Here is a 26391-nt window from a genome sequence, read left to right as displayed (position 1 = left end):
TGCACACCACCTGGGAGGAAACCAAAAGACAAACAAACCGGCAGCCAGGCCCCCCCAGCCATATAACAGAAAGGTTTTGCTGGATATCTACTGGACCAAAGTTAACACTCGCATAAGTTTACTTGGTCAGATATCAATACAGGTAAGTAAGACCCTTCAGGTGCTCCCTTGTTTTCACTCTGAGTCACCACAGCTGATCCAAGGTGGATCTGCAAATTAAGTTTTACTTATCACCAGCTTAGTGTGAGGGGCGGGTGCATGTATGAATTCTGGCCCAATCTGAAACAGCGGGAAGGATCTAAAGAGGAAGGTCACGTCCAAAAACTCAAATCATCGAGAATCGTCCGCACTGACAAAGCCCGAGGAGGAATAAGATGATCCCGGACAACTACAGATGACAAAACCATCACTATCCAGGCAGGAATCGCACTTCAAATGGTCAAAACTATCGTAATATGGCAAGGTAAGCTGATTTAAAGTCTTTTTGGTCAACCTCATTAACTCACAGTTTCAGATAACTCACGGCCCGCATTTGTGGACCCCAACTTGTGCAAGTTAACGGGGTTTACATGTACTATCCTTAAAGGTATAGTGCCACTGGATTTGTTAAGATTTAACTCATGAAAATAATTTTCTTTGGCAACACTATAATTTTATTCCTTAGCATTTAGATAAGGAATTCATAATATGATACTGCCAATATGATCAAAATTCATGCTGTCTGGAAATAATATAGAATTTCAACCCCTGAGGGGTTCAAGAAATCAGATGCTTTGACCAACATTTGGCATATTTGGAAGTGATTTACAAGAAATCTTATGGATGTTAACGTTAAGATGGGTCACAGGTAATCTAAAAACCTCACTATGTGCACACGTGCTTCCTCATGTCGTTAGTCTCCATGATGGCAATGAAGGAAAAGATAATATTCACTATGAAATTTCAAGCTGGATAAATATGTCCTCATTAAAATATGTTCATCATAATAAGCTGTAATTTTGCAACATTTTACAAAAATAAACCTACATTATAATGTTTGGATTTCAGTATAAACTAAATGTTCTCAGTTTTGTGAAATTTGGAAAGCTCTATAGCTTTAAGCTACGCTTCCACTTGGCTGTGCTGCAGTTCGACACATCTTGGCTGATTGCCCCAAGCAGTTTTCACCAGGCTTCAAGTGTTGCAAAGTCGCCCCCCCAGCAGGCAAAATTCCTGAGAAGTTGTAGCATAACTCGATGCGACTCCGTGCAAACTTTGTGTTGCACTATCCTCCAATCTTAGCATCTGAGAGCACTGTTTTCTCTGCTTTTCTCTGCCCTGAAAATGTTGAACATGTTCAAAACTGGTACCAGTTTAATAGAGTGCTCCTGACTCGTGCTGACCTACGTCAATCACTTTGTTGACATCACCTCCTCCCACCCAGTGGGGGATACATGAACAGTGACAAAAACATCTTAAATCTGCTGTACTGCTGTTTATACAGAGAACTCAACTGAGAGAAATAAGCGAAGTGCACATCTCGGGCCGTGCAGTACATTATGGGTACGCTAAATTTTTCGGCTACCAATACACATCCAAAGATGGCGGAAAGCAGTGAGGAATGCTATGATTTGGACCATTTCAACCACTGGAAAGTTGACGATTTAAAGCATTTTTGTAAGCTCCGCGGACTGCCTGTTACAACCAGGACTGCGTACCCCAGTAGACAGAAATGGAAAGAAGAGCTGGCTGCCCTTGCATATGCTGCATCAATGCAGAAACTACCGTTGGTGCTGACAAAGGAGGAAGAGAGTGCTGCTGTTGAAAATGACAGTCCTTGTTGATAGTTGGAGACAAACAAATTTCTGACCCCTTGAAGGCAACTGACAGATGGTTACACGAAGTCCAGCATCTGAAACTGTGGATACTGCAGAATATTTGCTAAGCAGGGATGAGAAATTGCTACTCCACAGGTTTCGTAAAGACTACAAGGAAGACTGGTCTCAAATAAAACCTCTTTGGTGTCACACTTGTTTTGATTATTTGACAGACATACAATATGTGCATGCATGCAGTTTGTTTATAGAACATGTCAATATTACGCGCCATGTCATTCATGGCGCGACATTACAGTCATAAGCCGATGCACGAAAATAGGGCCATCAACCACATTATAATTCAGCACAGTTTCAGGATATTGACAAAATAAATGTAAGAAATTTACAATTTTAGTCCATCTTTTACATCCATCTCGATATTTCTTTTCTGTGGGGAAATTGTGTAGAATGAACGGAGGTTTACGACCACATTTCTTCTTCTTTCTGTCTTTGGGTGGACTTGGCAGAGCCTTACAATCGTGTGTTTTCAGCCACCTTTTCAAGCCTATAAATTCCATTCGAGCATTTGCTTAAGGCCTAAAGCCTTTGAAACAATCCCTGTAAGCTTTAACTTTCACAGTCCGCTAACACTACCATATACAAAATTCAATTGTAGTGGCGTGTGTTTGGTAGCTGGAATTTTTGACCCCGTTTGACCCACGCATGTGCAGATGCGTTGCGCACTTCGCTTATTCTGGTGAGTTCATGGATCTGTGCATGACACATCAAAGCACACAAACCACAAAAGCTCCCTGAGGTGAAGCAGTGAAATTGTAAGGTGAATGTTCATGTTTTTCCATTTGTGTTTATTTTTATTTTGCATAGCTGTTTACAATTCAATTTCTTGTGTGTGTGTGTGTGTGTGTGTGTGTGTGTGTGTGTGTGTGTGTGTGTGTGTGTGTGTGTGTGTGTGTGTGTGTGTGTGTGTGTGTGTGTGTGTGTGTGTGTGCGCTCCGTGACACTCTGCGCTGACATTAGACCAAGATTTTGGGGGTCGATGGCACAGTCACTTTCTGCTGCCTCGTAAGATTAATCAACCAGTACTACATTACGTCCCCTTTAAGGCAACAAATGTTTCTGCACATATGCCCCTCAAAAACCAACCCTTTCTCTCTCTCTCTCTCACACACACACACACACACACACACATTTGGATACATGTATGTCATCTTGATGCCGTCTGTGGGCTCCACATCAAGCTGGCTTCAAGCTGATCCACTGAGTGGTTTTCTTCCTGTTCCCCCTCTGTCACATCCTATAACTCACTTTGCAGTTTGCTCACACTCATTTACACTCTACTTTTCATCCTCGGCTACGTCAATGATTTTCATGAATATATCTTTTTTGAATATATCTTGTCTCCCAGGTCCTGCCGCTGAAAAACATCCCCACAGCATGATGCTGCCACCACCATGCTTCACTGTAGGGATGGTGACTGGTCTCCTCCAAACATGACGCCTGGCTTTCACGCCAAAGAATTCAATCTTTGTCTCATGAGACAAGAGAATTTTTTTTCTCATGGTCTGAGAGTCCTTCAGGTGCCTTTTGGCAAACTCCAGGCAGGCTGCCATGTGGCTTCCGTCCAGCCACTCTACCATACGGGCCTGATTGGTGAATTTCTGCAGAGATGATTGTCCTTCTAGAACATAGGTGTCAAACTGATTCCAGAAAGGGCCAAGAGGGTGCAGGTTTTCTTTGTAACCACCGACTCCACCAGGTGATTTCATTGATGAACTCATTCCATCTGCTCAGAGTTGTTAACCAGTGAAATCACCTGGTGGAGATGGTGGTTGCAAAGGAAAACCTGCACCCTCTTGGCCCTTTCTGGAATCAGTTTGACACCTATGTTCTAGAAGGTTCTCCTCTGTCCTCTGACAGAGTGACAATCGGGTTCTTGGTCACCTCCTTGACAAAGGCCCTTTGACCCCGATCGCTCATGTTTAGACTTGTGGCCAGCTCTATTTAGAGTCCTGGAGGATGTTCTTCCTTTTATGGATGATAGAGGCCACTGGGTTCATTGGGACCCTCAAAGCAGCAGAAATGTTTCTGTACCCTTCCCCAGATTTGTGCCTTGAGACAATCCTGTCTCAGAGGTCTACAGACAATTCCTGTGACTTCATGCTTGGTTTGTGCTCTGATGCACACTGTCAACTATGGTACCTTATTTGTAGACAGGTGTGTGCCTTTTCAAATTATGTCCAATCAACTGAATTTGCCCCAGGTGGACTCCAATTAAGCTGTAGAAACATCTCAAGGATGATCAGTGAAAACAGGATGAACCTGAGCTCAATTTTGAGCTTGATGGCAAATGCTGTGAATGTTTATGTACATGTGATTTCTTGTTTATTTTTGAATAAATATGCAAAAATCTAAAAAACAAACAAAACAAAAAAAAACCTTTTCACATTATTCTTATGGGGTATTGTGTTTGGAATTTTGAAGAACATAAATTGTGACAAAAGTGAAGTGCAGTGAATACTTTCTGGATGCACTGTACTACTTGAAGATGCATTTATTGTCAACATTATTTCTAGATACATCACTTTGTCCGACTAGCTTCATGATGGAACAACACAAGTTTGTGATTTTTTTTTTAACATAAAAATCACTATTTGTTTTAATCCAATAAATTGGTGTGAAATAGCATAGCACACAAGTATATATATATATATATATATATATATATATATATACTCAACAAAAATATAAACGCAACACTTTTGGTTTTGCTTCCATTTTGTATGAGATGAACTCAAAGATCTAAAACTTTTTCCACATACACAATATCACCATTTCCCTCAAATATTGTTCACAAACCAGTCTAAATCTGTGATAGTGAGCACTTCTCCTTTGCTGAGATAATCCATCCCACCTCACAGGTGTGCCATATCAAGATACTGATTAGACACCATGATTAGTGCACAGGTGTGCCTTAGACTGCCCACAATAAAAGGCCACTCTGAAAGGTGCAGTTTTATCACACAGCACAATGCCACAGATGTCGCAAGATTTGAGGGAGCGTGCAATTGGCATGCTGACAGCAGGAATGTCAACCAGAGCTGTTGCTCGTGTATTGAATGTTCATTTCTCTACCATAAGCCGTCTCCAAAGGCGTTTCAGAGAATTTGGCAGTACATCCAACCAGCCTCACAACCGCAGACCACGTGTAACCACACCAGCCCAGGACCTCCACATCCAGCATGTTCACCTCCAAGATCGTCTGAGACCAGCCACTCGGACAGCTGCTGAAACAATCGGTTTGCATAACCAAAGAATTTCTGCACAAACTGTCAGAAACCGTCTCAGGGAAGCTCATCTGCATGCTCGTCGTCCTCATCGGGGTCTCGACCTGACACCAGTTCGTCGTCGTAACCGACTTGAGTGGGCAAATGCTCACATTCGCTGGCAGTTGGCACGTTGGAGAGGTGTTCTCTTCACGGATGAATCCCGGTTCACACTGTCCAGGGCAGATGGCAGACAGCGTGTGTGGCGTTGTGTGGGTGAGCGGTTTTCTGATGTCAGTGTTGTGGATCGAGTGGCCCATGGTGGCGGTGGGGTTATGGTATGGGCAGGCGTCTGTTATGGACGAAGAACACAGGTGCATTTTATTGATGGCATTTTGAATGCACAGAGATACCGTGACGAGATCCTGAGGCCCATTGTTGTGCCATACATCCAAGAACATCACCTCATGTTGCAGCAGGATAATGCATGGCCCCATGTTGCAAGGATCTGTACACAATTCTTGGAAGCTGAAAATGTCCCAGTTCTTGCATGGCCGGCATACTCACCGGACATGTCACCCATTGAGCATGTTTGGGATGCTCTGGACCGGCGTATAGGACAGCGTGTACCAGTTCCTGCCAATATCCAGCAACTTTGCACAGCCATTGAAGAGGAGTGGACCAACATTCCACAGGCCACAATTGACAACCTGATCAACTCTATGCGAAGGAGATGTGTTGCACTGCATGAGGCAAATGGTGGTTACACCAGATACTGACTGGTATCCCCCCCCCCCCCCCCAAATAAAACAAAACTGCACCTTTCAGAGTGGCCTTTTATTGTGGGCAGTCTAAGGCACACCTGTGCACTAATCATGGTGTCTAATCAGCATCTTGGTATGGCACACCTGTAAGGTGGGATGGATTATCTCAGCAAAGGAGAAGTGCTCACTATCACAGATTTAGACTGGTTTGTGAACAATATTTGAGGGAAATGGTGATATTGTGTATTTGGAAAAGTTTTAGATCTTTGAGTTCATCTCATACAAAATGGGAGCAAAACCAAAAGTGTTGCGTTTATATTTTTGTTGAGTGTATATATATATATATATATATATATATATACACACACACACACACACACAAAAAGGTCTGGCGCCGCCCCAGCTTTGTCTGCAGTCTCATGGGAGGGAGGCTGGCAGAAGCTGGCTGCCAGTGCTGGCCCAGAGCCAGTCCGCACACTCCATGATTCACAAGAAAAGACCCGGCCTCAGAGGGACAAGGCATATGGATAGGGAGATCCAAAGTCCAGGCCCCTAGAGGCACTTCAGCGAGCACAGGGGTGAATTCTGCCCCCACAGTAGCCACTTGACACATCTCGCCCTCTCAATGTGCTGAGGACTCACACTGGCACCTGGCTGTATGGATGAGTGTCCCAGAACTGGTCATACAACAGTTAATACTGAAAATAAATCGCTTTTGAATTGAAAAGCTGAAAATAATGCAAAAAATGTTATAATAAAAATATTGCACAACAACAACAGGAACAGTAACAGCAGGCATATCTGATATGATACAGATTGCATCTGCCAAAACAATACAAATCCGACTTCTGCGCTCGCCGCCTAAATTGTAATGCACCAGGTGGTGGTGTACTCATGTCTTAAAGGCAAAGACAGTTGATAGTTTGATTTATATTGCATTATGTCCCAAACACAACTTGTTGGATACACTCCAAATGCACCTGCTGTATGCGCTTTAGGTCGCTGCTACAGATCTTCAAGATGTTTTTGCCATTTGGCTGGTGTATTGGGGATTTTCAGTAAATTTATTGCAAACGGCACTGACAGCGACCACTCTTTAAACTTCACAGTAACAGCAACAATATTCCACATGCTAATGAGACACATGAACTTAAGTCCTGACATTTTCTCTCTGGTTATTTTCAAATTAAATGAGGGGATAAAAACAGAGCAGCAAAGTGTCTTAATACTTTTGGAGACCTTGCAGAAAACATGCTGCAATTTGGACACCACCCGCCCAAAGTAGATGTAAGTACTCTCAAATTACACAATGCAAGTAAGCATCATATAACTGCAAAAACTTAAATACTTGTAAACCTGACTGTGTACGCTATGGAACATTGTGTGTGTGTGTGTGTGTGTGTGTGTGTGTGTGTGTGTGTGTGTGTGTGTGTGTGTGTGTGTGTGTGTGTGTGTGTGTGTGTGTGTGTGTGTGTGTGTGTGTGTGGACAAAAGTGACCTCTGTGTTGCACGTACAATCACTAAAGCTCAGGTTACGACCAGTCCTTCCTCTCTCTTAGTCCCCAGTCGCACCCCCTTTCCTCTCCCCTCTGCTCAGATATAAAGTTACCGCTGGCTCCAGACAACCAAGCCAATACGCCTCCTCCCTCCTCGACTCCTTCACCTCCTTCTCACCTGACCAGAGGAAGACGAGAAGGCTGGGACAGAGGGTGGGAGGGATGGAATAAAAGGGGTGAGAGAGCAGGGAGAGGAAGCCGGCATGAGGAAGGGTGGAAAAAGGAGGAGGGGAGAGATTAGTAGAAAACGAGACAAGAGTGAATTTATTGTCTTGTCCACCTGCAGAATGCCATGAGGAGACACAGAGACTGAACACGCGGGACAGCCGATACATGGAAATCTAAGATGGTGAAAGAAGGAGGCCCATAAGGCGTCTCCTCCAGCAGGGTCGTGCACGCAGACACACACCTTTGACCCCGCCCTTCCCCAAAATGAGCAGCTTAATGATGAGGTCATTGGCCAGTAGGTCAAGCTCAACTGACGGCGAGAGATGGAGAGAGATAATGAAACTGTGCGCTGCAGAGAAGACAATGAAAGCCTTAAAGGAGTTACACCAAGTGTGAGTTTGACCAATCCTAGACCAAAGTAAAATATGAGAAACAAGGCGAACCGAGACAAACACGACAAGTTAAATGCCGTGTTTGGATGACCTTCAATGAACCTGACGCGCAACAACAACCCATATGTTCGGTTGTTGTTGCGCCTGAATGTTCAACAAGTAGGTTCAACAACCTGACGCGCATTGTTGTGCGGTGTCAGAGTACCTCGCACACACTACATCCAAGGATATTTTGCGCACAACAACGCGCACTAAATTTGTCAAAACTGCTGTTACGACGCAGACTACTTCCAGTGATCAAGTTTAGATGAAGTTTATGCTGTGGTAGAAAAACCACAATCACTGTGACAGAATGAAAATGGTCAAATTCTTGAAAACATCTTGAATTTTGCAGCTCTGTTTCTAATTATTGAAGGATCAAACAAACAAACAAACAAACCAGTACCACCTTACATTGCTACAGAAGTACAAGAAATCCTATATTGGCTCTAAGGCCCATTGGTGCCAGAATGTTGAGCGGCTGAGAGTCTGCGGCTCCCCTTAGATGCGACACCAGTCCCATCTACATTACTTCCTCAGCCAAGGACAGTGGACTGGGACAATGCAGATGATGTGTCCTGTCTATGTCCAAGAACACAGACAGATAGCATGACAAGGAATGAAACCCAGATCTATATATAGGCAACCCACTGAGCTACCTGCTCTGCAGTGCTGGAGAATGTGACAAAAGGACAGTTGAAGGTAGATCCAGAACTACAACTATGAGAAGAGACTTTCCACTGCCTGGTGTGACCTACTCTGTACCGAATCCAAAATATTTAGCTTGAAATAATACTCCTTTCAAACAGTATGAACAAGGTTGACAAGCACATGTTGGACCCATTCACAAAGAATGCACACAGACCTGTAGTTCCATCCTAGGCTGTTTGAGTTTGGTCATGAAGTTTTTAGCATGTTCAAAATGCAGGAGACATCGTGTCACACTGGCCAAGCACAGTAATACTGACTCGAGTGACTCAAACGACACAGAGATCCCTTTAGTAACTCTGAAGGATTAGAATCCATAAAGTGAGCCACGTTAGCCATCTCTAATACAGTCCCATTCTTTATTGGAGATGGTTATAAAAGGTAGGTACCTTTAGACAAGCTCATGATTGTAATGAAATATGAGTTTCTCAATTTCATCCCCTGTTTAATTATGTCACATCCAATTCTTCAGCCATGGATGAAAAACATTACAATTACAGGTGCACTGATTCAATAGGTTGGATATGTATTGATCTGACAGTAACTCAAGTTACTGGATAAAAATCAGCCAGTTCACACAACAGAATCACATTCTTCCATGTCTGTTAACTTGAGTCTTAGTTTGAAAGCATACGTGCGTGAACACACACACACACACGTTCAGCCTTATATATTAGATCACGAGGTGTTCTGCTATGCACAGCCACAGTAATTAAGTAATCGACACCAAACTTGGTATGGCAACTGGGGACACCAAGGGGGAGATCACTGGGGCCCTTAGGTTGAAATAGTACATGCGCGAGCACACACACACGGCCAGCGTTATATATTAGATCACGACCCGCTCATGAGCGCCCTTATTTTCGCAGTTCACGTGGAACTCAGGTGAGGTAGAAAGCATCACATTTTACTTACTACGTAGTAGCAGCTGGCGAGGGTGCATTCTATTTACAATCTGAATGGGCCAGAGTGTGCCATGTGGTAGTTAAGGCATGCATCTTTTCAATTAAAATGTACCTGCTGTGTATGGCATGCCAGAGCATTGCAGTGATATGGCATGCTATCACCTTTTATCATCATTCACTTGAGTCTCGTGAATGTCACAAATTGCTATGAAAACTAATGATGACAACACAAACAATACAACTAACTCCACCTTAAACAATTCCCTTTGGGATTAACAAAGTTTTTTCTTCTTCTTAACTAAAGTGTCATGAAATATACAATGACATGGGTAAAACAAGAGCAATCAGAGATTTCTGATGTCCACCAATCCGTATCCGGATCACCTCTAAAATTCAGTGGAGTCTTCCATGCACTAATATCTATCTGTGGTGCAAATCTGGTGAGAATCCGTGAAGTAGTTTTGACATAATCCTTCAAAGCCTATATAAAGTGAAATTTGGTCCAGAATCCGATGTCGCAGACCGAATGGTCCACCCCTAAAAATTGGTCCGCCATGCCTCCATTGCGCATGTGTCATTTGGGACCACAACCGCTCGTGTGAGACGGACTCTCTTCACTCAAAGGGATTAATGGGATGATTAACCATCCGATGTCAATGGTCTAATGGTCTAATATGTATATGTGGTGAAAATTCAGTCAAAGTTCGTGCAGTGGTTTTGACGTAATCCTGCTTAGATAGGCAGACAAATAAATAAACACTGATGATTTTAATACATCCTTGGTGGACATAATTACTCTTTACTATATATATATATATATATATATATATATATATATATATATATATATATATAAACTAGGCTGCTGTAGAGTTGGCTGGTATCAAAGTGTTGAACAATCCATGTTGTTGTGTATGGTCACACCAGTGATGACTGACACCGGAGTAATGATCCAGGATTGGCATTATATCGGACATGGGGAATAAGTGGTGTTGTGCCATGTAAAGTTAAAACACCACAAATTATGCTTGCAAATAGACCTCTCTGATTCTGAGTGTTTTTCATTTTCTGTAAATAATCTCACAAGGGTTTTGCCTCTGTTTACTGGCCTTTCATTTTGTCACCCCAAATAAAGAACTATATAATAATTTTTCCTCATTATCAAATATCAGCTGTCGATTTCACAAAAGCACTCCCACATGAAAGCAGTAGAGCGCACTTGAAATCAGACTTATAACCTTTACTGAGATCTGAGAGCAAATAAATTCCATCTTGTGCTAGACACCCCCCCACCCCCCGCTGAAGTGTTACTACACATTTTCACAGGCAGAAAGACGTCGATAAAAATAACTCGACTGGAAAGATTCAGAGAGCAAAGGGGAACACATCAGAAATGAAAAAGAAAGTGTGCAGCTGAAGGAACAGAGCAAAATTTCATTCTTGACTCATCTTGGCTCCTCAATTCTTCATCTCCATCCTGCTCTCGCTCTTTTCTTCGAACCAGTCTTAAACTCATTCCTCTCTCCTTTGTTTTTTCTTCTTTCTCCTCACTTCTTTGTCATTCCTCCACCTCTCTCAATCATTCCTCCTCTCAGTTTTTCCGAGACTCAAATGCTCCGTTACCTACCTTGTAGAAATTTAACATCAAACATTCGCACGTGACACTTTATTTTCATGATTTTTCACATCTTCTTTGCTCACTCAATCTCCCTCTCTAGAATCTTTTATACATATTCTCTTTTTTGTCTGCAACTGAGCACAAAGCATGCAGACAAAGAGAGAGGGAAAGGTCAGGAAAGCAAGGATGAGGAGAAAAAAGAAAAAGACAAAAACCAGGACAGGGAAATAAATGCTCAACTGCTTTTCCTTTTATTTCTGAGCTGTGTGCTCTTGCACAGAGGCTCAGAGCTGAGCTTGTCCTCCAATAAGCCAGCGTGCAGGCTGGGAAACTTTCAGAGCGTGCACACCCATGCACGTGCAGAATGCTTTCCATTATCTGTCCAGGTGGAAAACATGTGCACGGGTTCCTGAAAACGTGCCTGAAATTAACTACAGCGTACACGCTGCATTTCCACTTCATGGTGGATAGCTTAAGTTTAAATCGACACCGACACACAGCAAACCCGCGAGATGAAAAACCAAACAGGCACAGGGGCTCCTTCCTGTGGTGGCATCACAACATGCTCCTCACACACCTTCACAGGTCCCATCCGTACCAGGACGCTGGGCACCAAAGCTTAATTTAACTTGATACCTGTACAGCGATGAAGTTTTCTAAATACAGGCCTCCATGGAGGATCTTCCTAAACATGTATTAGATAAGATTTTTGAATGTTCCTAAACCCAAAATCAAATGTTCTCAAAACTTCAGCAACTTTGCAGGGGGAGAAGAAGCAGGATACCGGTTACTTAGGGGATGTTTGCTTTCTTGCCAGCTTGTGTCCAAAACAAACAATTTTGTCTTTAAAAATTGGCAAGTGCAAGCATGGAGCAAGCCATGTTTACAGGGAGTACAGCCAAACAAGACTGGCTCAAAGAACCCTCCTGACGGACAAAGAGTTTTCACTGGATGCCAGGATGGCATCTCACGTTAAGAGTCCGTAGGTGTGATCACCTTACATAACAGTGGCGGCTCTACACGAGGGCTTGATGCTGCTGTAATCGTAGCTTCAACAGAAAATCGACACTTGCCATTCAAAGTTCTGTTCTCAGCATTAATGCACTGCACTAGTAAATGTAAATATGCCATGTTGTATATTCTGTTTTGACTTTTTTTCTCTCCATCGTTTCTACTCCTGGTTTCTATTATGTTTATTTTTCAATATTTCTACAGTTACATTTTTCTATGTTCAGAGAGGTCTTCAGTAATTTCATTGTACACATACAATGAAAATGATCTTTCTGATTTAAACCAACAGACTATCTCTTGTATTTGACTGACCACCACTGTCCTGAAAAATGAGAGGGATATGAGAATAACACCAAAATATTGCACAGTTGCAAAAACAAAACAAACAAAAAAAAACACACAAAACAAAATAAAAACATCAATTTGTATGGAAGAGGCAGTTTGACCAGACTGCCTTGCAGAGATGGACCACCCCCTGGCCGAGCATCAGCTCCCCCCTTTTTTAAGAAAGTTGATTAACGCCCAACTTAAAAAAAATAGTTTTCATTAAAGTTTATTAAACACCTACCATAAAATGAATTCATTTTGTGACCCCAATACATCGTAAAAGCAAAAAAAAGTTTTTTCACTATGAGTTTTCACAATATTTTTCTCTTTTGTTTCGTGTCTTAGTTGTGATGATGTCATCAGTGAGCGCTGAAGCTTATGTTGAACTGTGAGCTTATTTTGAAAGGCCCCCATACAAGAAAACGGAAAGAGTTCCCAAACAATGGCTAACTTTGTGACGGTTAAGACTGAATTCTGCTGTGACTGTTGACATGCTGCTGACGTGAGAAAGCAACTTAATGTCAACTCTACATCCACTGGCAACCTTTTACAAGGACAGGACAAAACACCCGTTTGGAACGTTCTCTGTCTCATGTCCACAAGTTTTGAGCATGTACCAGAACATTCTAACCAACTCGCCAGACACCAAGGAACAAATTTCATGAATAAGAAAAAGACAAAAATGGACACAAACAGGTGAGTTATTTGTGATTTTTTTTTCTATGTGATGAAATCAGATATTTTATGTAAATGGGAAGTCCGTCGAATGCAATTCTGGCCGTGTTTGTGCATCGGCCCACCCCCTCTTCAGACAGAATTTTGCATGGAACGCCCTGGGCACTCCGACGTGTGAAAATGGTAGAATTTTCCATGCAGATGCTTTCCCTACAAAATTCCATCATTCTGGAATTATTCATTCATTCCAAATAGTTTTTAAGTAATCTGGTAATATATAATCATAGAAAAATATCGCAATGCTAGTTTTTTCTAATACTTTGCAGCTATAACTGAAATAGTTTGAAATAATTGCTATTTTTACCTGTGTAGTGTACTTCATGTTTGAATCAGAAGTTCAAATCCAAATTTACTACAAATTCTGTCAGACCGCAAAGGAAACTCCTCTGGAGCAATGACTGAACACAAATGATTTGGAACAGTTTTCTCAATTAAAAATTAAAGTAGGGCTCCACATGAACTAAAGTAGGATTCCACATGAACGAAGTATGTTTTCTCCATCCTCAACTGTTACTCCAAAAAATAAATAAATAATGCATTATCATTGCTATCATGAATGATTGGGGATTATGAGGCGACCACAGTTGATGGTCAATTCAAAGCTTTCATTCTGTGACTCCCACACTCATAACAGATTACTACCAGCGAGTGCACGCATGCATGGACGCATGCACACACACACCTAAGTACCGTATAGCTGAACAATGAATGAGTGCAGGCAAACAAAGTGTGGAAGCAGGAAATGAGAAGAGGAAGGAAACAGGAGGCGGAGAGAGAAAATGCGTGACTACAGCAGATACTTTGTCTCCTGTTTGGTCTGACTGGGATGTGATATAAAATATTCTGTTGACACTGAATATATGAGACAGTTACATCACATCTTAGTGGTGAACAACAGCAAAAATGTAATCCATCTGGTTTATTCACACTGGATCACAGATACAGTCATTACAGAACTTTTTTCATCTTTCTACCACAAAAAACCGTAAGAGTTTGCAAACATTATTTCTAGGGAATATTTCCTACATGTTCTGCCTACTGAGGTCAGGAAGACAAACCGAAATGTTCTCGAAAATGATCTGCAATCTTTCACCTCAATTATTAATAAATGAAAACGTGAACAATGACTCCCAGCTGCAACAAGACTCCAGAAGCTCCTCCTGAACTTGCAAAATGTATAGAATCTGGACAGGTCTGACACTCAAAGCTATAGCATGCAGAATTTAGTGTCACCTAGTGGTGATGTTGATGATTGCATGACCTTGTCACCGGTCACAATTTTGTTTCCTCCTTCACATTTTTGCTTCTTTGGCCATGGGGATTCATGCTCTCTTACCTTCTCCTGTGATAAACAATATGTGTGATCCTCTGTTTCATAAAACTGAAAGTTCTCAAAGTTGTTAGCCTGTTAGCAATGAGCAGACAGTCCATAAGGGAGCAACTAATGATTACTCTTGCTTTCTTCAGTGTTCCAGTCACGCTGCAAAATGCAAAAGGTGGAATAACCATGTCCCAACATGGCAATGCCACATGGTGGCCACCATGAAGTGGTTAACTTCCATATAATTATGAAGAGGTCACTCTAAGCATATGAAAACACCAATTAATGTTTGCATGTAATTAAACACCAATTAACAGTGGTGCACTATATTCCATTTCTGATAATAAACACCCCTAAAGGGCCTTTCACAGCAGCAATGCACGCGCCCGGCGGAGTGTCGTGCCAGCTTGGTTTTTGACGCCGGGAGCATGCATTGCTGCTTCTCGTCAGGCCGCCGCGGTCAAAGTTCAACCAAATCCAACTTTCGTCACTGTGTGCTGCGACGTAGCTTCGCGCTGTCCAATAGAAACGGGGCATCAGGCCAAAATATGGAAAACTACAGTGCAGAAATGTGTCACAGAAGTGCAAATTTATGGCAATTCACCACGCGTCGCGTTTAACGCCCTGAAAGTGTGCAGTGTGAAAGGCCTTTAAGTACTACACACTGTAGCTTAAACACTCAAACACATGAACTTTAAAGGAGAACTCTGGCTAATTACGACCTGGTCTAGATGTTGTCCGGGGGGCTGAATTTCATCGGTGCACTATGTAGTTATGACACAAACACCAAGTTAGTTGACAGAAGCAAACCAGCTAATTTATTTTACTCTATGTGGTAAAAAGAAGTCCGATTAAACTGGCTTTGGTCGCCACTGAGGACATGAAGTAAGACAGGAAGCATATGGACCCTGAAGACTTGGACCTCTGTTCTCCTACAAAGTTATCTGCATCACCAAACACCTTCATCCAGTAACCTCATGATTCTGTAAGCTTTTCTGTGGCATCTGCGAATCTCAAAAGGTCAAGATACAAAATACATACATGTTACAGCTGAGACTTCTGATTGAGGTCCAGGAGGTCAAAGAAAGCCCGGCTCTTAGTCTTGACTCAATCACAATCAATAACAAACCTAGTCGCTAGTTAATGGAATTGCAGGATCTCCATGTTTTTTGTGTAAACATTTTACCCTTTACTGTGAAACTCATGAAAAAACTTTTATAAGATGCCAGCACATATTCGTAACTATAATGTGACATGCGAAACCAGCAGGCTTTAGATGTAGGCTGTGATGTGACTTGTCTTGGTCTTGGGGCATCAAGGTCCTTGAGAAGGTAGACAACTTGTCAAACACACCCTTACTTTAAGTGCAGAGCTTTTTTGGGCTCTGCCACAACCCCATTGCATGAAATATGCATTTCCCCCAACATGTGCTCTTTCCCTTCTCACGTGCAGAAGTGCAAAAAAAAAAAAAAAAAAAAAGTATAGGGGGAGACTGGAAGGAGGGGGAGAAGGAGTCAATGAGGGCAAAGGCAGAGTAAGCAGGCAGCAGGAGAGGAAGGGCGAGCGAGGGAGTGAGAGAAAAACCCAGCTGACTTTGTTCCAAGAAACTCCTCCTTAGCAACAGCCCTGGCATAGACTGTGTCCCATTGGCCAGCTGACAGCACGCATCACACTCCCATGCATGGCCGCACAGCCAATCAGGGGTGTCGTTGTAGCTCTACATTTTGGATTTCATCTTCACCATGGTAACACAAGCCCACTCTCAGCCCTGAACGCAGCCTGTGTAGTGTACTCGCATACAGACACCATACTGTACGTACAGTAGTCGATGAGCTCACGCCAAAGCTATTGGCGCAGAAGCGGGAGAGAAACATGAAAATCACACGGTGCACAAGCTAACTAAGCTAACTGCTGCCTCCACAACTGGGAATGTGGCACTTAAGTCTTGTAGGTGTGAGTTTAGAAGACAGATAACCCCAAAAATACTTCCGTCAGTACCCACAAATACTTATCCTCTTGCGAAAATTTGTCTGCAAAGTCCTTTATAGGGTTTGACAATAAGGCTTGTCCAATTGCCCGGGGCAAACAAAGAGCCATACTGGGCAAGAAAAAAGGATTAAAACATTACTTTGATGGCGCTGACACAGCATGACACAGCTGATGACAGGAAATCAGAGTGAGACATCTTACTGGCTTGTCATTGTTGAGAGGTGAACACACACACACACACACACACACACACACACTTCCATGCTGGGAGTCTGAAAAGCACAGTCATGCAGAAACTTTAATTATTTGGGGGAAAAAGTAGTTTTGCTATCTTGAAATCTTTTTAAGTCATACAACTTCGGAGATTTGCAACATTTATGACTGGCGATCTTTGTATCCAGCACAACACCTTCTAAAGCCACAGAGTTATTAGATTAAACATTAAGGAGATACGGGGAAGGTCACAAGGCATCTGTGTATGACTCCACGACAAATCAGAAAGTGAGTGTTGGGAACCCATGAGTCAACATAAATCTAAAGAAGCTCACCAAACAATTTTTTGGCCCTGTGACAAAGGACAAGAATTTTGGGCCAGGATACATGACAATCTCTGTAGTATTTAAAAGACTAAAAGTGCGTTCAGGCCTGCCCCATTATTTGTTCTGGGTGGTGAAGAAAAAAACACATTAGAACTTGGACACAAACAAATATTATTATGGGCAGACAGTGGATGTCCAAGGTTAAGAGAGGCAGATTTTAAAAAGATGTCCTTGTCACAGTTTCTGAGGTTGGATGCATTTATGAGGAAAATTAGCTAAATTATTTATTTATTTTGAAGGCTGCCGACAGATTTGGCTCGTACTACAATGACAAATTATATGTTGGAACCATTTTGTTTTGTTTTTTCCTTGTCTGTCATTCATTTGATTCTAATTATACGGGTGCTCAATGGAACCTGCGGATCAATAGTCGCTCACCTACAGACTGTTTGCTAGTGCACGCTAACCAGTTTGAGAACCTACTTTTTTTGTGAAATGGAGGTTCACACATAATGCTTATGACAACAGGAGCATGAATCCCCTTTGACGAAGAAGTGAAAACACGAAGGGACAGAAAACTGTAACCAGCAACAGCATAATGCAATCTGCCACTTCACCACTAAATGGCAATTAATCCCACACCCTGTAGCTTTAATCGTAACTGAATCTTTGTTGTACAAAATTAGCTCAGACCTGAATTATCTGACTCAACTTGCAACTGAACCGCAAAATCAGAGGCGATAGCCATTCCAATATAAAACTTAATGCGAGGTTTTGTGTTCTCGCCTCAGTTGACTTCAGTTATCTAAACTAATTTTAAGTGAAGGTCTGTGGCACCCTGCGCAGCAATCAGCTATTGTGATTTTTCATCCTTGTCTAATCCATAAAACAAGCCATTTGTCTGCCAGCAGAGGAACAATGCGATGTGATGAGTCCTCAATGTCACACTTCACACACACACTGTCAAACACGGAGAAGGTAACTGCTTGATCCTCTTTGTTCTCTCAGTAAGACGAAGAACAGAACAGGAAGTGAGGGAGGAAGGGAAATGTTATCAAAGATGTAACGACACAAGGAGAGATGGGGAGGAGGAGAGAGAGAAGCCAAAGAGAAATAAAAGTACTGAGAGGTCCGGGGTATGAGACAGTCCGGCTCCTGGACAATAAGTAGGAGAAGAGACAATGAGCTCCCCTACAGATGGACTGTGATGAATGTGTCTGCTGCCTAAAAAGCCAGCGTGCACAGACAACAACAAGAGAAGTGTGTCCGTTCGCCTCTGCACACATTTGTGTGTCTGTGGGTCCATGCACAGAAGTGATCCATCTGGGCCGTTGTGGCAGCGACCACACAAGGGAAGAGGTTGATAATGCAGTATCGTTTCCACCACTCTCCCCCTCAAGACAAAATGCAACATTCATGTCCACCAAAAACAGGGCTTAGGGTCAGTGACTAATTAAAGGCGCAGCAGGACTTCCCTTTTGGTTTGATGATAGCTAATGTATGTATCCCTTCAACAGCAATTAGTTGCCCAATTATGGCAGCTTAATTATAACTCCCTTTCATAGGAGGGGTTTTGGGGAGACCATAATTTGCTCTTACTGAAATCAGTGTTTATCCAAGTGATCAATGATTAGCATGATCACTGGAAAAGGTCAACGGCCCTGAAAGCAAGACCGGCTCACAGATGGGTCTGCAGGTTAATTTGTAACAACAACCACTCATCAATATTTTGTGTTACCGTTTGTGAAAGTATGCAATGGGATACTTAAAAATTATCACTGGCTTATTTCCTCATTAATCACGGAGTACCTGGACCTAACATTATCAAGCTACAGATAACTGCTAAAAGTGCTAACAGCATTAGCATACAAATTTAACACGGATATTTCACTCAATGGAAATACTGGAGCACAAATGTCTGATCCACTAGGACAATTAACAGCAAAGTTAGCCATATTGTTACATATATTTGTAATAAAATGCTCAGAAACGACAGACACCGTCCTCCACAACAGCTAGCACCTACTGCTAGCAAAGCTCTGAACTCAATTCTGTGGCACACAGTACCTGTCACGCAAAGTGTCTTAACTAAGGAGCCATAAAACTAATTTCCTGCTTTTGTACAGCTATTACAGAGGGGGAAACTAGTTATGGAAACCAAAACCATTTTTTGAACCAGGCTGGAAACATGTTTATTTCTCCTCTAAGGTTGCACATATTAACCTGGGCTTCTATGGGAACCTACTCGCTTTTGGAGCTAGCCTCAAATGGATGGTGGCATCCACATTTGCTACTAAGAGGCCATGTGCTAAAGCCATTGAGTCACCTCTTTATATCACCAGTTACTGCCCAAGTCTAAAAAACATACAGTAAGAATGGAAGAAGAAACCATGAGAGACTCAGTTCTTCATTCTCTAGCAAATGTATTGGCATCATCAAACATCTTCCCAGGGATTTCATGACGACAAAGTCATCCAAGGTTTCTCTCAATCTCAAAGATGACGGTCCCAGAGTCACAGATGCCACTGCTGGGATGCAAATCCTTCAACAACTTGGACACTTTCACCACAAACACATACAAAAGTCTGGATTTTTATCAGGTACAATTTCAAATAATGCAAATGATCAGGTACAACTGCAATAACAGACACTCCAACTCCTCCACCAATCCTTTACACACCAACAAAGGCACTCAAGTTGCTGGAGTCCAGATAAGCAGTACTTAACAGATAAGTGGTGGACAGCTGTTTTTGTGCCACAGTATAAAATTTATGAGGCAAAAGATTACATCACTGTCTACAAAGTGGTCAGTCTGATAAATCTTTCCACACCTTTGTTGGCAAGGAAAGTCCTGGTTTCCACAACCCTAGCCATCACCCAGCCCATGCAAGCAGTGAACAGTGTAAAATCCAGAATTCCTACCCAAACTCCACAGTATCTATGTACAGGTTGGATATGATGTCCAGCAACTTCTTGAGAATCCCAAGAATTCTCAGGATGTCCCAAAAAAACAGCTGTTCAACCAAAACAAACACTCTGTGAAAAATCAACACAAGCTGCAAAGAAGCACTGCTAATATTCGCACTTGCGTTCAACCAATACCCGCAATGCTAGAATGGGGTTGATGGTTGGCGCCATACAAAAATGTATTAGTGGGTCAAACTGGTGGAGCAAAAAGGCCAAGCACAAATTACACCATTCCCAGTTCAATTCCTGACACACACAACCTGAGTACCATGTAGCTCCCCACTGCATCTCCCCAAGGCTTGTCACGCATCTCGTGTTTCATGCATCCGCTGTCATCGCCGCCTTACTGGCGCAAGCTCCAGCGACAGCACCATCACATGAGCTAGAAATTCAATGCATGTTATTTCAGCCAATTCAATTAGAGGTTTTCTAGGATATCACTGTGTGCATGTGGGCGTGTGCGCACATACACTACATGCACAGTTGTGCTCGTCAGCACAAGCGCCGCTAATCGAGTTAGCTGTGAAAACTGGATCGGCATCTGGCTTTCCAAGAATAATATACTCTCCTACTGAGCAACCACCCACCCACCCCCTCCCCCGAATCCTTCCTCGAACCATAAACAGTGTGAATTCACATATTTGTACATACTAACATGCACACAGCATGACCAAATTTTTCCCTGGGGTTTAAAAATGTAAGTGGTGCTGTTCTACATACATGCACACATACGAAGAAATGTTCAGCTGTGCGTTTAGATCCAAATCACTCTAAATCCAGTATCTGCTCGCATGTCAACGTGCATGTCAATTTCTGCATGCATGTCCTCCACTAGGTAATTAGATCTGTAAGCGAATTAAGCCCCTAGTGTTTACTGCTTTCTTCTTTGGTTACAAATGACATAAAACACTCATCCAGCTCACTTCCACTGTGCAAAACATACTGTGTGCCGTTTAAAATGAATAAATAAAAATCTACTGAATGAATTGTAAATGCTACGTCCAACTTCTGGAAGACAAACAAGAACCAATTCAAAAGAGCTACAGCTTCCAAGAGGTCTCAAGCATGCAAAATGTGGGTTGAGGGGAGTGTGCTGCTGCTGTATCCTCCACATCGCAAAACCAGTCCACCCCTGTGTCCTAAAAAAAAAAATCCAACCCAGCTACAACAGCCAGGTGATACATGGGTATCTCCTTGACCTTGTTTAGCAATCAGAAATAACCCAGAGGGCAATCCCAGTTGGAACACCTGGAAGAGTGAATCAGGGGCATTGTGAGACCAAAGAACTATGGCAAAGTTTAAAACGTCAGGTTTATAAGACCCGCTATGATCTATGTAGCCAAGACATGGGCAGTGAATGCAGTCCAGCAGAGTTACAATCAAAGTGGATGCTAGGCTGAGGTGGTTTAGACATGTGATGAGGAGACACGGTGAAAGATCAGAGAGTAGATCCTGGAACTATTGTCATTCTCGAAACATTTACATCTTGAGATACAGAAAACTCGGAAGTTAACCTAACATGCATTTGCCCCAATTGTACAAGACAAAAAGATGACGAGAACAATTTTGCAGGATGAATGTCAAGCAAGAACATGTATTTCAAGGTTTTACATCACATCTATACGGTCGGCCTGCAGCTCCGTTGTCTCTCGTTTCTCTTTGCTGGCCTCTCACACACAAAGTCAGTGAGCGGTGGAAAAGGGAGGAAGGGGAAGGACGGCACAAAGGGCTGGGAGCTTGCCTGTGGAGAGAAAGGGGGAGGATGAAGGAGGAACTGGGGGTCAATGGGTGAGGGGGGGCACAGGGCGTAGAAGGTTGGCGGGTGGAGAGAAACCTGAGAGGCAAAAAGATGGGGAGCAAGGGTGAGAACACACGACTCAAGGCAGCCTGTTGCTGCACCCTCCCCAACATTTTCAATGCGGGCTGCCAAAGGATTTGTTCAAGAAAGGGATTTGATAGAGGAGGGATGGAAGAGGCAGGGATTTGACAAGGTTTAGAGTTTTTTTAAAACAGAAATCCGCAATCTACCAAAATCTGCATAAGCATTTTAGCTACTTTTTTTGTGTGTGTGTGTCACAGCACTGTGCCATCTTTGTCATGGATAAGATTATAAAATCATAGCAGCACCAAGGCCACCAAGAACTTCCCAACATTACATACAGGCTAAATGCAAACTATTTCCCCAACATCAATTTTAGTGAAATCACAAACGGGTTTGAAAATAGTACTGGCTACAATAATTGTCCCTGTTTTTCGCTTGAGGTCACCACAGTCGATCTGATATGGATGTGCATGTTGATTTGGCACAGGTTTTATGCTAGACAGCCTTCCTGACTCAAATCCACATTACACAGAAAACGGGCACGTGTGGTCTTGAAATGGGGAACTTCTATTTTCGAAGCAAGTGCAGTGACCTCTTGGCCACCATGCTAACCCTCAGATTTGCATGACCATGGTTGGATTACATCAAGGATGAACATATCAGTTTAACTCTTATAATATTCTCTTATTCTTCAGTTTATGATTCATGGATTTTTTTTTTTTTTTTTTTTTGCTATTTGGAAGGGGGGGGGTCAGACTCTAGCACACGCAGGTGCATCATGAGCCATGGGTTTTGAGTGAAAACGTGGTGGAATCTAGTGACAGTGCTGCTCAAGAATCTTCCACCCTACAAAGAGGACAAAGTCTGAAATGTGGTATATTTTGACTTTTACAAGAACGTCAGCTGAACTGGCACAGATGGAGAGTGTCACATGATCAGGTACGAGTCAATGTCGAGGTTAAAGCATCGCCACAGAGCAGAAATGTTGACAGATCAACTAGTCTGTGCAACCCTCAAAGTGCAGGTGTCCAATCAATCATTTCAGCACAGCTCTGCTGAGCTAAGAGCAGGTGCTCCCTCCTAACGCACGCACACGCATCATTTGTAAATCCGCTTTAACCGCGGGACACGAGCACAACACATTTCTGTTTTATTCTGGGAAATCCCTGCACTCACGTGCAGATGCAAATTCATGTTTCCATGGTTATGAAGCAGATTGCTCGACATTTCCTCTGGCTGATTTTACTCTGACTCAGACTGACCGTTTTCTCCGTCCAGATTCAGTCGCTCTGTGCGGAGAGCGCGAGTTCGTGATTTCGCCAAGAAGGAAACTAGACCAGAATTCCAAACAGCCGTGCTAAAAAAAATAAAAAAATTAAAAAAATAAAAACTCTGGAGTCCAACACGCTCCAAAAAACAAAAATTAACATGCACATATTTGTGCCAGTTCCTGTACGCGTGCACAAGATCCTAGGTTAACCAAATAAGCACAGCAGATGACAGGAAGAATGTTGGCCGTTTTCTGCAAACTCCGACACATGAACACGAGTGCGCACAAGTAAACCCATTGACCTCACCCACAGCAGCGTTACGTAATCAGATAATCACAGGAGTTATTCGTGAACACCTCCTCTTAACAGTCCTCCCTCTTTACTCTTCCCTCTTTTACTGACTAATTTCTGTCTTTAAGTCTTTGATTTCCGTGCTGTGGAAGCAGAAACACCACCGCTTCAGGTGTTACCATGTGAGAACGGACGCACACCGCCCTCCAGAGGATGATGTCAGCGCCGCCTCTCCTCCTCCCTTTCATGACGCCGCTGATGATGACAGAGGAGGAGGAGGACGGTGAAGAGTCTCTCCCTCTTCTTTTCCTGTCCTCCTCCTCCTCCTCACCCACTCTTTCCTGCTGTCCATCCATCCTGACTCAGCGCTTGCTTCCTTTCTCCTCCTCCTCCTCCTCCTCCACACTTCAACTAAAAACATTCATGGAACATCTTTTCATCCCACATCTTTCATTCTTTGGTCTCAAGACTTCAGCTGTAGCAAAAAATAAATAAATAAATAAAAAATTGCTTTTTTACAATAATAGGTAAGAAACAAAAGAGACGAGTCATGTTTGTTCTTTTGTTTTGTGCCATCATCAACATATAATGTTAAACCCTGCAAATTCCAGGTTATCACCAAATCATTTGCAAACACTTTTAAAAATCAGCACTTCTATACAGTTTAAGCAACTTTTTTCTCCATGTTGTGTTGCAGGCAGGCGTCCCATATCTTTTTTTAACGTAATATTGAACACTGTTTAAAATCTGCAGGGGGGCAAAGAGTCCAGTCTGCAAAGAAGCTGGAAATATCAGGTTTTATCTGATCCAGGTGCAAATACATGAGCTCACCAAAATGGTCCCAGGTTCATCATGTGGAATTATTTCACTTCCTAATAACTAACAACAAACCACAGAGTTACAGTGCTACCACTCTCCCCAAGTACACAGTCATGTTAATTTTGTAGCTTTAGATTTAATGTTGATACAAAAGAAACCATCCTCATATTCCAGAAGACTAAATAAAATGTAGCCACCAGTGTGAGTTGAATTACACATTGTTTCACCATATCGTTGCATCTCTAAGTGGAAATAAACTACAAACCTGAGAGGATACAAGGGAATACAGCCCCAGGTGTGAATTGCTCCCTTGGTTATAGTGGAGCAGATAACTGTAACAATTGTTCATTTCTGGAAAGAAGCACCAAAGTTGGCACAAATATTCCTTAGACATTACTCTTTTGAAAAAACTGAGTAGCCACTTGAATTTTCAGTAGGCGGCCAGGTAGGGGTCAATTGAAGAATTACACAGGGGTCAAAATTTAAAAATGCTCCAATCATATTGAAAGCTATACCACATTATTTGTCTGATCACAACGATACCAAAAAGGTATGACTGAATGTTATGGAGTTATGGGGTAAAAACAACAAGAATGGTGACAAAAGTCAGCATTAAGTTTGTACAGGGGTCAGATGTTAAAGATGTTGAAATATTATTACAACTCAGATACCGTCTGTCCTTTACCAACAACTGCCTTTTAGTAAGGATACTCATTTTTATCCAACCAGGCATGCCAAAGGACTGTGTTTCATTTTGCCTAAATGTAAAACAAACCAGAGTCAACGGACAGTGATGTTTCGAGCCATGAGAGAATGGAATCATTTACCACTAAAGTTAAGGGAATTGAGCAGTGAACTGGGTTTTAAAAAGGAACTTAAAAAGTATTATCTGAGGCAAATGGTTGAAGTATTGTGAATTGATTATGAATGAATTTATTCTGAATGTATTATGAATTTTCATTATGATTTACAGGCCTTAATGGAAATCTATTATGTTATTGTACTGAAACTGTGATTAAAACATGAATGGACCCCAGGAAGAGTAGCTGATGCAGTTATACTCCAGATGTTAATGGGGATACAAATAAACAAATAAATAAATAATGTTATCTGCTGCACTATTAATGGTAAACACAACCAGGGCCAACTTCTCCTGGGGGTCAAGATCTTGTTATTGCTAGAGCAGCCCATCGTTACATCCACCACACCACACAACCACCCCAGGTCCTGAATGGTAATCACCCAGGCAGATAACCAATCCACTCCCACCTCTTGAAAGTAACCTGTCACAGCCAGGTGAAACATGGGCATCCCCTTGGCCTTCTCCAACCACTGGGGTCCTCAGCATTAAACTATCAAACTGTACTTTTTTGGAATCTTTATAATCAGAGAAATAATGTGGTATAGTTTTTAATATGACTGGAGGATTTTTAAATTATGACCCCTGTGTAATTCTTCAACTGACCCCAACCTGGCCGCCTACTGAAAATTCAAGTGGACACTCTGCTTTTTCAGAAGGGTAATGTCTAAGTAGCATTTGCGTCAAATTTGGTACTTGGATCACCATTTAAAGGATTCCTCTGTAAATATTCTCTTATCTTCTGCACGACATCACCAGCAAATCTTTATTATTAGTGTTACACCAATAATAAAGATGTTCAGTGTTCATCCACACTCACGTACACTCTCAAATAAACAATCTAGCGTAAGCGCAGTCAGCAAATCAGACCGCCAAAACTGCAAGACACATTTCCCACAACCCTACTACAGCTCTTGGAAACACTGTCAGCACTGATGTCAGTACTGTCTGAATCTCCTCCATGACAGTAAATCCTCCTACTACCTACATTTCATTGCTGCCTTATTCTTTGGCCTTTTCTTCTTGTACTAACTATTGTTCCATTCTTTAACTGCCTTCCTGGGAGGGTCTGCTGAGTACCTGGCAGCCTGAGTGAGCCAGTGTCATAACGAGCCCGAAAACAGGTGTTACTTGTGCATACAGGTCTCAAGTATTATTACATATGGCTGCAAATATGTGGGTAGTAGAACTGATTCATAGCCAGTTATAA

General features: G+C 42.3%; 1 protein-coding gene across 1 annotated transcript in view; it reads right to left on the bottom strand.

The window, feature by feature from the left end:
- The window catches only part of kdm6ba (lysine (K)-specific demethylase 6B, a), a 161781-nt gene that overhangs the window by 121812 nt on the left and 13578 nt on the right, over positions 1 to 26391 (bottom strand). The gene's annotated exons all lie outside the window — the stretch shown is intronic.

The sequence above is a fragment of the Thalassophryne amazonica genome, chromosome 23 (assembly GCF_902500255.1).
Source record: "Thalassophryne amazonica chromosome 23, fThaAma1.1, whole genome shotgun sequence".
NCBI classification, from domain to species: Eukaryota; Metazoa; Chordata; class Actinopteri; order Batrachoidiformes; family Batrachoididae; genus Thalassophryne; species Thalassophryne amazonica.
This window is presented reverse-complemented; position numbering and strand designations above follow the sequence as displayed.